At 39.2% G+C, this 10,307-nt stretch overlaps 1 pseudogene; it reads left to right on the top strand.

The window, feature by feature from the left end:
- Positions 1-5,163: 5,163 nt before the first annotated feature.
- On the top strand, positions 5,164-5,758 carry LOC108302343 (annotated as a pseudogene).
- Positions 5,759-10,307: the final 4,549 nt, after the last annotated feature.

Here is a 10,307-nt window from a genome sequence, read left to right as displayed (position 1 = left end):
AAGTGTGAAGATATGTGACCTGTCAAAAACTTAATAATGATCGTAAAGATAGCTAATATTCAGGCAGGATGGGAATAAACTCACCCTAACAGAAAACTTCAGAATTTTTTTCTGTCTTCATTCTCAAAGTGTTTCATACCATTTGCTTAATGTATTATATCATGTGGTAAATGACTCTGCTACGATTTTTTTTCCTTTTTATCATTGTCTTAGACAAGTATACTAAATTATTATATGAACACTTTTGGTTTTAGTAAGGTAAGAGAATATTTTTTGAGGGGCATTGAATTAGAGTATCACACAATTTAGGTATAACATATCTAGATAATTGTAAAGCTTTGATGTATGGCAGGGAGTAATTAGAAGATTGCCCATCAGTCATATTTGGTGTTACAAATCATGAAATGGCAAAGAAAGAAAAACCCGTTGCAAGAAGCAAAAGAAATTATTCTCCACCTTTCATAAAAGTTCACCATTGTGGGTGAGAAGAACAATTAGGAGGAAACGGGAGAAGATAACAGCAGTTTCTGTGACAAATTCAATCTATTGGGTGACATTTACGGGTATATGCTCACTATATGGACAACACATTTTCATTAATATAACAGCAGAGCTTCTGCCTCCATATTACTTAGATATTGGAAAGAGTTAGTTCATTTTTGCCTATTAAAGATAAGGGATCAGCATGAAATTTTCAGAATGCTGTATGGTGATTTCGAATGAATTGAATCTACCAGAACTTAAAATATGCAAGGTGTGAAGAGGAAGGCTACAAGGTGGAAGTGTTATGGGCCTGACTACTGTGCTGTGGATGGATGTGCTGTGGATGGATGTGCTGTGCCAAGGAGTTTTTAACTTGACAATTTAAAATTGAGTAGAGGTTTTTCAAGAAAGAAGATAAGAGCAAATGATATAGAGAAGTCACCAGGGAGGAGACTAGAGAAAAGAGAAATCTTGATTTTTTTTGTTGTTGTTGTTCCAGGAGTTACATGGAGTACTATATAGCCAAAAGATAAAATGTCCCAAGAAGATAAACAACTTTTTTTTTTTTCTGATGGAATCTTACTCTGTTGTCAGGCTGGAGTGCAGTGGTGCGATCTCAGCTCACTGCAACCTTCGCCTCGCGGGTTCAAGAGATTCTCCTGCCTCAGCCTCCCGAGTAGCTGGGACTACAGGAATTCACCACCACGCCCAGCTAATTTTTGTAGTTTTAGTAGAGATGGCGTTTCACCATGTTGGCCAGGATGGTTGATCTCTCGACCTCAAGATCAACCCGCCTTAGCCTCCCAAAATTCTGGGATTACAGGGGGGAACCACTGCCCCTGGCCATATGAACAGATCTTAATACAATCTACCAGTACATCTTTGGAGATCCAAATATGATTTTGGCTGGAAGAGCATGTGTGTTAATTTTATTTTTGATGTGGTACTAAAATTAGTATTTTGCAGAAAGACTAAGAGCCTCCAAAACATAAGTTTATGCAGTTTTCTATTGCTGATTATTGCCGATATATTAACAGTTCAGAAAAGCCACATAGTATTTTGTTACTACTAAAAGCTTTTTATATATGATTGTAAGTTCACTGAGGGCACAAACTTAGAGGGTGTATAGATGTTTGCTCCTGGCCTGTTATAACTATGGTACATATTATGAACACCCATGTTGATATATATTTGTTTAGCGAATGAAAAGATGATTATTTCAGGACAGTTCTCCAGATGGCCTTGGACCAATCTAGTGCTTTTCCCTTTCTCACTTAAAGTTCTTAAGAATAACTGTAGAATGTGCTGGGAATGCAACATCTTGAGATAGGGAGTGGTCAAAACAGTTCAGGTGGTTTTTCAGCCGCTCCCAAAACAAGATGTTTTTCAGTGCTTCAGTCCAGTGAGTCCTGTTGCCCCTTGGTATAAGATGTGGTTTGGATCTGTGTCCTCAACTAAACTTCATGTCGAATTGTAATTTCCAGCGTTGGAAGTCGGGCCTCCCGAGAGGTGATTGGATCAAGGAGGCGTTTCTCATAAATGGTTTGATACCATCTCCTCGGTGCTGTTCTCATGATAGTGAGTGAGTTCTCAGGAGATCAAGTTGTTTAGTACCAGAGTGGTGTGTAGCACCTCCCACTTTGCTTTCTCTCTCTCTCTATCTCTCACTCTCTTGCCTCTGTTCCTACCATGTAAGACATGCCTGTAAGTTTCCTGAGGCCTCCTTATCCATGTTTCCTGTACAGCCTGTGGAGCCGTGAGCCAATTAAACCTCTATTCTTTATAAATTACCCAATCTCAGGTATTTCTTTATAGCAATACAAGAATGGACTAATACAGTATAAAAGCCAGGAAGGATGCTTTCCAGGGTTCCTTAGCTGTGGTGCAAGTGAGAAATTTGTAGACAAGACTCCATCTGCCTGGGCTGCTTTCCTGAGCTGTGGGTGATCAACTCGCCCAGAATCCTTCTGTTGCCTGTTGCTGATAATCTGTAAGTAATAAACCCACTTGTAATTTGTATGTTTGAGTGTTCTGTCTCATTGGACTTGGGCAAGTAGTAACAGTCATGCAATGGTGAATTAAAGAGAATAAATCAGGAGTCAATAGTGCTCAGATTAACTGTGCATCAAAACAAATTTCAACTCATTCAAATTCTTAGACCTCAACAATTGTATTTAGCCCTGGCTCTGCACTTATAATCCCTTATTTTTCATTTTTTAAATTGTTTTTCTATTTTTGACTCTTGGGTAGGCCAGTCAGAGTCTAAGATAAAAAAGAAGTATTAGAGCAATTAGACAGATAGTTTTTTATTCCCTAAGATAAAATTTAAAGAAAATAACAATGCCAGCAGAAAGATACTACAACCAAAGGACAAGTTATTAATGCATTTCATATGTATAAGCCTGCTTCTGTGTATACCAGAACACATGCACATATACACATGCACACTCAAAAAGAATTTTAATGGGTTAGTTTTCGACACACTCAAAGGCAGTTGGTTATAGACGAAAGGTGAGACTTTGAGTCAAAAGTTGATTCAAATTCTTTCTCTACCATTTATTAAATGTGAGGCCTTAGTAAAATATTTGATTATCTTGAGCCTCAATTTTCTCTTCTACAAAAGGAAAAATCAATTATCTTGGAATACTTGCGAAGATAAACTATAGTATTACAAGAAAATGTTTAATGCAGTGACTGAGTTAAAAACAAAAACTTACCAAATATTAATTTCAATATCTATCATCAAAGAGCCATTGCCTATTAGCGTAGATCCAATAATTAATTGGACAGAAATTTGAAAGAACAAAACTGAAAACTTGGTGGCAAAATGTCTGAGAAAAGGTATGCTGATGGGTGTCTTCGATTAGGCAGATCATGTGGATGTTTGTGTCACATATAATTGTCCGTCAAAAGACATCCCTTGTGGAGCAGACTCTCTTGGCTTTAATGACTGACAAGACAACTCGCTATAAATAACATGACTTTCATGGCAGGAATGGAGGTTTTATCAGGGACCGGTGACAAACATTTTCCTTGCAGGAGACTCTTTTATCTACCAATGCTATTGAATGAATGCACAATTTTCTAAGAACACAATCCACAACTGAGTTTCTGATAGGGTGCCAGAGGACTACCTGGTATGAAGTGCATTATACTGACCCTCTGTTATCATGTATAAACATTACTGTCCTCCTACAGAGATGGAAACATATTCCAGATAAGAATATGCCTCCTCTTTCCACAGCGCTTCTGCCAGCATCATGATCCCTTATCCTTTCCATTGTTGTATGACAATGTCCTTTATATTCAGGAAGCATGTTGTGTGGCAAAAGAACCTGGCAGTGATATTGTGCTCATGGATTTCACTGAAAATAACACATTTTCATCACTCAGAGGCAGCAACTTTATTGTCAATGAAGTCTCCGTTTAATGTCATGTTATCTAATAGGCCTTGATATATCTATATCTTTATCTATCTATCTATCTATATCTATATATAGATATATATATAATTTTTGCTTCAAGAACCTCATGATTGGGCTGGGCACGGTGGCACACGCCTGTAATCCCAGCAGTTTGGGAGGTGGAGGTGGGTGGATCACAAGGTCAAGAAATTGAGACCATCCTGGCCAACATGGTGAAACCCCGTCTCTACTAAAAATACAAAAATTAGCCAGGCATGGTGGCACTCGCCTGTGGTCCCAGCTACTCGGGATGCTGAGGAGGAAGAATAGCTTGAACCCAGGAGGCGGAGGTTGCAGTGATCTGAGACTGCACCACTGCACTCCAGCCTCTGGTGACAGAGCAAGATTCCATCAAAAAAAAAAAAAAAAAAAAAAAAAAGCACCTCCTGATCAACTACCAGATACCAAGTTACAACCCTACGTGAAAGATTTTAATAGTGTCTCTCAATCTTAATTTTATTTCAAACTGCAGAAGGACGTTTCAATTCATACTAGACATTAAGACATTTGTACCTTATGTTTATCAGCAGTCAATGTAGTCTACATTGACTACATATTCAATGTAGTCATATCTGAAATTATATGAAATAAAAGAAACATCAGACCAAGACAGAATCCTTAGTGCAAGCATCAACCCTCCTTCTGTTCTTACTTCTGCATGCTCCAGCTACATCTCCTTTTCTTCTACTAGCTAACCCAGCTGAGGATACCATCATTATATGAATTGAATAGATACATTTCTGTCTTGCATTACTGAATATTTTCATTCAAAGAATATCTTCCATCTGAAGATGCTTTGCAGTATTTTTAGCCAATTCAACTTTTATCTATTTTGGGAGACAATACTTTATGAATATTTCATGGCCTGGCTCCAGTGAACAAAGGGCATTGAAAATCTTCCTCGGAAGCTAGACATAGTGTCTTCTTCCAGATCAGAAGACATTTGCTTCATGATCAGCAGAACAAAGAGTATGTCTACCAGCAGCCTTTCCAGGACAGTAAAATATCTTTGTTTACCTCTCAAAGTAAAGACAAAGCCTCACTATCTCATTGGAGGAAAACATGAGCAGACTGTTAGCTTTCCTAATTTCTGAGTTCCTCTTCTCTTATGCACCCCACTGCATACGTGGGTGTCATTTGTTCCTCAGTGGGTCACTGCGTAGAAATTGGAACTCAGGAAACCAGTGCAAATATTGCTCTGATTGCTGCTTTTATCATGAGCTATGAGGAAAAGAAGTACACGTTGGGGGACGCTCCTGACTGTGACAGAAGCCAGTGGCTGAAAGAAAAATTCAAGCTGGGCCTGGACTTTCCCAATCTGCCCTCCTTGATTGATGGGGCTCACAAGATCACCCAGAGCAAAGCCATCCCGCCGCTACATTGCTCGCGAGCCCAACCTGTGTGGGAGACAGAAGAGGAGAAGGTTTGGGTGGATGTTTTGGAGAACCAGACCATGGACCACTGGACACAGCTGGTCATGATCTGCTAGGACCCAGAATTTGAGAAACTGAAGCCAAAGTACTTGGAGGAACTCCCTGAAATGTTAAAGCTACTCAGAGTTTCTGGGGCAGTGGCCATGGTTTGCAGGAGACAAGATCACCTTTGTGGATTTCCTAACCTATGATGTCCTTGACCTGAACTGTATATTTGAGCCCAGCTGCCTGGATGCCTTCCCCAACCTGAAGGACTTCCTCTCCCAATTTGAGGGTCTGAAGAAGATCTCTGCCTACGTGAAGTCCAACAGATTCATCCAAGGTGCTTTGTTTGGAAAGTCAGCTACGTGGAATGGCAAATAAGGCCCCCGGGTTGCCAGAAGATGGGAGGGAGGAGCCGCCCCTGCTGCCTGGGGAGAACGCTGGAGAACAGCCCAACTCCCTGGAACAGACTTCTTCCTTTTTTCCTTCTTTCCACTGTCTTCTCTTCCCCAAGGCTTCACTGGCTTCCTTTCTTCTAAATTATCCCTCCCTGTATTGAGGCTCTTTAAAGCTTCAGCTCCCCATTCTCCTCCATCAAATTCCCCCTCCTAACATCTCCCTTTTCCTGCACCTGACTGCTCTTCCTATCAGTGCTTGTCTCTTCTTTGAGAAGCCAAACTGATCCCAGAGCTCCCCAGCATTGTCCTCAAAGACATCTACAGGCCCTGCGTCCTTTGCTGCATCTCCATACCCAGTCCTGTGTGATGCCCACTAAAGCCTTAACCATGAAAAAAAAAAAAAACCTGGTCTTTGTCTGTGACTCAGATTTCTTAGTTTTTCTTAGTATATGTATATAAAAGTGACAGGCCACTTGTTAACTTACAAGTAGAGTAAAATCTCAGACCCTCCACACTTTTCTACTGTGGTCTTAGCTATGGAAGAAGCCCTCTAGGATTTTGTCTTTCTTAATTTTCTAATCGCTCTCTTGTTACTATCATTAGGGAACTCACATGGAACTTCTTTCCCAACAGCAAGCTAATTAAAGTCAGAATGATACTGATGGTGAGACATTTCTCCTTTCATTTGTCTCACACAAATTATCTCAGTACTCAGATGTTTTGAGGGCACCCCGCCAAATTGGGGTTCCAGTACCAGAGTAGGTGATAACCCTGCCCGGACAGAAAATAAAAGAGAACTGGATATGAGTGTTTACTGTGCGCCTTACATGGGATAATTTCTTTTTATCAGGTGGACAGTTGAATGCCTGGTTGGGTAACTAGCGACCAGTGCGTCCATGACCAAGTAACTTGTTTATACTGGCAGGTGTGTTTATAGCTCTTGATGAACCATAACCAGCTTACACCTTCCTGACCATAGTTCTGGCATGAGGAGCCTTATCTTGTCTCCTCATTTCATAAGTCCAGGGAAAATTCAGCTTGGGGTCTCCCCAGGTTGTTCAGATAGAAGACACAAGTTCAATACATCACCACAATAAGAAAGTTCCAAGATTTTTACTTATCTGGGGCAGGGAGGGCATAATTATCAGAAAGATAGGCCTCTATCCCCAGGTCATATGAGGCAGGAGTGAAAAGTCAGGCAGAGAAAGAAAAGACAGAAAATACCCATAGCAACTAGCAGTATATAACTAGAAATATACATGTATATAACAGGGTGCAGGTCACTCTAAGTTCACAGGCAAATGCCTGAATGGTCTTTTGAAAAAAAGTGATGGGAAGGCCCAGTCTGCCAGGTGGGAGAGATGTCTCTAAGCTCCCATGTTTGACCACTGGCTTGGGCCATTTGGGTGTGATATTCTACTTACAGTGACTAGAAACAGTCTTTAGTGTGTCATTTTTCTTACATCAATTTATACCGAGTTTTATTAAAGTAAACCAGATTTGAAAATGTTTTTGAACATTCTGAAATTTTCTTCCACTTTGGTATTTACTTCCTTTATACTTGTCTTTGTGTTTGATTATTCCAGTCTGTGATTTCTTTATAACCAGTACTTTTCCCCTCATACATTAAAAATTGCCAAAGCAAATAGTTTTGTGTTTAGTAACAGTTGTTCCAGTAACAACAGGTATGTCATATCTGTTCTTGTTTTAAATCAGAGTAAATGCTTTTTCATCCTAATCAGTATTTTCGGATGTAGCTATAACACAGAGCTTACTAATTTATCATGCTTTTATTGTCTAAACAGGCTGTATATTTTTCTAACTTTTGTACTTTATGCATTGTTTATATACCTTCTTTAGGTATGCTGCAAATAAAAACCCTCTTAGAAGCAAATATGTTTCTATGAAAGAAATTGAATGAGGTGTCTGAAAGGATTATTATAATATTTATTTATTTTAAATGGGCTGTAGTAAAATTTGACTATTACAGTTTACTTTATATAAAAGATTATGCCATTGAGGATATCAGTATGCCTCTTACCTAGTTGTACATTAGGCCAAAAATACCTCTGAAATATAAATATCTGCAGTTAGAAATATTATCATTCATTCCTCAAGATACTTTGTTTTCTATTTCATTCTTTGTATCTTTGACCTCTTGCTACTTAGAATAGGCTGTGTAATCAAAAATTTAAACCATTGTAAGTCTATTGAAAAAACCTTGTAAGAAGTCTTCCTTTACTTCATTCCATATATGATAATGTATCTATGAGGTGGCTTTTTATAGAAAAAAAATCAATGTTATGTAAATAAGGATATTTTCAATAATAATCTAACTTTTCAGTAATTCTCATTCAGATTACTTCCCTACGAGACATAGGCACGTATGTATCTGTGTGAACATTTGACTACTGGGTCTGTGTTAATGAGTATGATTGTTTTTGTGAGTGTGAGTAGTGTGATCATGGATATGTCAGCGTATGAATGTGAATGTATATGAGAATGCTATATATACATATATATGTTTAGCCCTTTAATTATCCTGGAGTAAACATCATCTGAGTTTGTTGTTGTTTCATTGGCTAATAGGCTGGTTGATATCTGACAAATAGATTTCAGTTTAAGAATAAGTCACCAAAAATTCTCATATATTTAAAAAATACTTCTACTGATCCAAAAAAGATGTCACTTTCACTAGTGAAATTTTAATAATAATGCTCACTCTTTATTTTGTTTAGTTGTGCACTATGACCTTACAGAAGCACATCTTGTTCCCCAACTCCTTAGTTTGCTGCTGTGTTGTATAAATACCACTGTATAGGCAAGGCACAGTGACTCACGCCTGTAATCCCAGCACTTTGGGAGGCCAAGGCAGGTGGATCACGAGATCAAGAGATGAAGACAATCCTGGCCAACATGGTTAAACCCCATCTCTACCAAAAATACAAAAATTAGCTGGGTGTGGTGGCACACACCGGTAGTCCCAGCTACTCAGAAGACTGAGATAGGAGAATCACTTGAACCCTGGAGGTGGAGATTCCAGTGAGCCCAGATTGCGCCATTGTACTCCAGCCTGGAAACAGAACGAGACTCCGTCTCAAAAAAACAAAAATCCGGTATCTTCCTGCATGAGCACATTCATTACAGATTAAAGTGACCCAATCCAAATGTCCACTACTTTATTCCCAGAAAGAGAAATAACTTACTCTTAAAGTTCAAACTGAAAGTTTATCACTAACATCAGCAGAGTTTTCATTGATTTAAAATAATGAGATATGAATTATTAAATTGGGGTAAAACATAGTCATACACAACTAACGTGTAATAAAAATACTACTACTAATAATCTACTCCAGTGCTCCTGATATGAAATTACCTCATTTTATCTACTTTATTCTCCATTCCATAGACCTGTCTGGCCCTGGTGCAATGCTTAGGGTATCTGGAGACCCACCATTGATTTTAGCTGTTCAACATTATCCCCTGCCTTTGGCACTGGTAGCACTTGGTATTGTGACTCTATAGAGGTTTTGCCCACACTGAGAGAACTCAGTATGCAGCCACTGATATTGCAAATGCACTTTTTTTGACATGTCTCTGCACTTAAATGATCAGGATCAATTTGCCTGTATGTGTAATGGGCTGCAGTACACCTTTAGATCCATACCTGCCAGATCCATGAGAGAGAAGCCATGGAAATTCTGACAATGTCCTAGACTAAGCATACATACACAGACTGATACTGTCATCAGAAGATGCTGAACTGGAATGAAAAACCAGTCCCGCCTGGCAAACCTAGCTAAAGCTAAAGATACAGTCCAAGGAAGAAATGGCTTCAGCCAGTGGGCCAGGGAATTCTTCAAAGATACATCATGCTGGCTCCTGAATCCCATCCAGAGAATTTCATCGCAGCTTACTGCAGTTGACAAATTTTCCAGAATTGGCATAGTCAACCTTCTGTATTCCTCTGACTGGGGCCAAATTCTCCATGTCCTACAAGACAAATTTATCGTCTATTCAGGTTCCCTGAGCATATTTTTATCTGATATTGGCCCTAGATCTGCAGCTCAAGCTACACAACATTGGAAGCAATCAGGGGCTATACCATGAATTCTATATGCTCCATATTAACCCCAAGCCATAAGTATAAACATTTTAATGGAAAATTAGATGACAGGCTTTAAGCTGCTGATGAGAGGGAATGAGATAACCAAGGCCTGAACTACACATCTCAAGACAGCATCCTTGGATCTCAATGCAGGGATTCCCTGAGAAGTTTATTCTTATTGATGTCCCTTATTTGATCAGGCTGTCATCCCTGTTCCTCATTTCCTGCATTATTCTTTGACAATTATTGATACCTCAATCTCCATGGAGTACCCTGTAAGGGCTTTTTATCCCCTTTGACCCTTTGCTGAAGACTCAAACAAAAGGGAGATCCAGATGGACATTAAAAAGCAATAGGTGGTAGACAATGAACTCCTTTATTTATCCCCCAGTCACAAGGCACACATTTTTGTCTACAAGGTAGAGACAATGAATTCCTT

Source organism: Cebus imitator, unplaced genomic scaffold (genome assembly GCF_001604975.1).
Source record: "Cebus imitator isolate Cc_AM_T3 unplaced genomic scaffold, Cebus_imitator-1.0 Scaffold40, whole genome shotgun sequence".
Lineage (NCBI taxonomy): Eukaryota > Metazoa > Chordata > Mammalia > Primates > Cebidae > Cebus > Cebus imitator.
The sequence above is the reverse complement of the archived record's forward strand: the minus strand, read 5'-3'. Positions and strand labels throughout refer to the sequence as shown.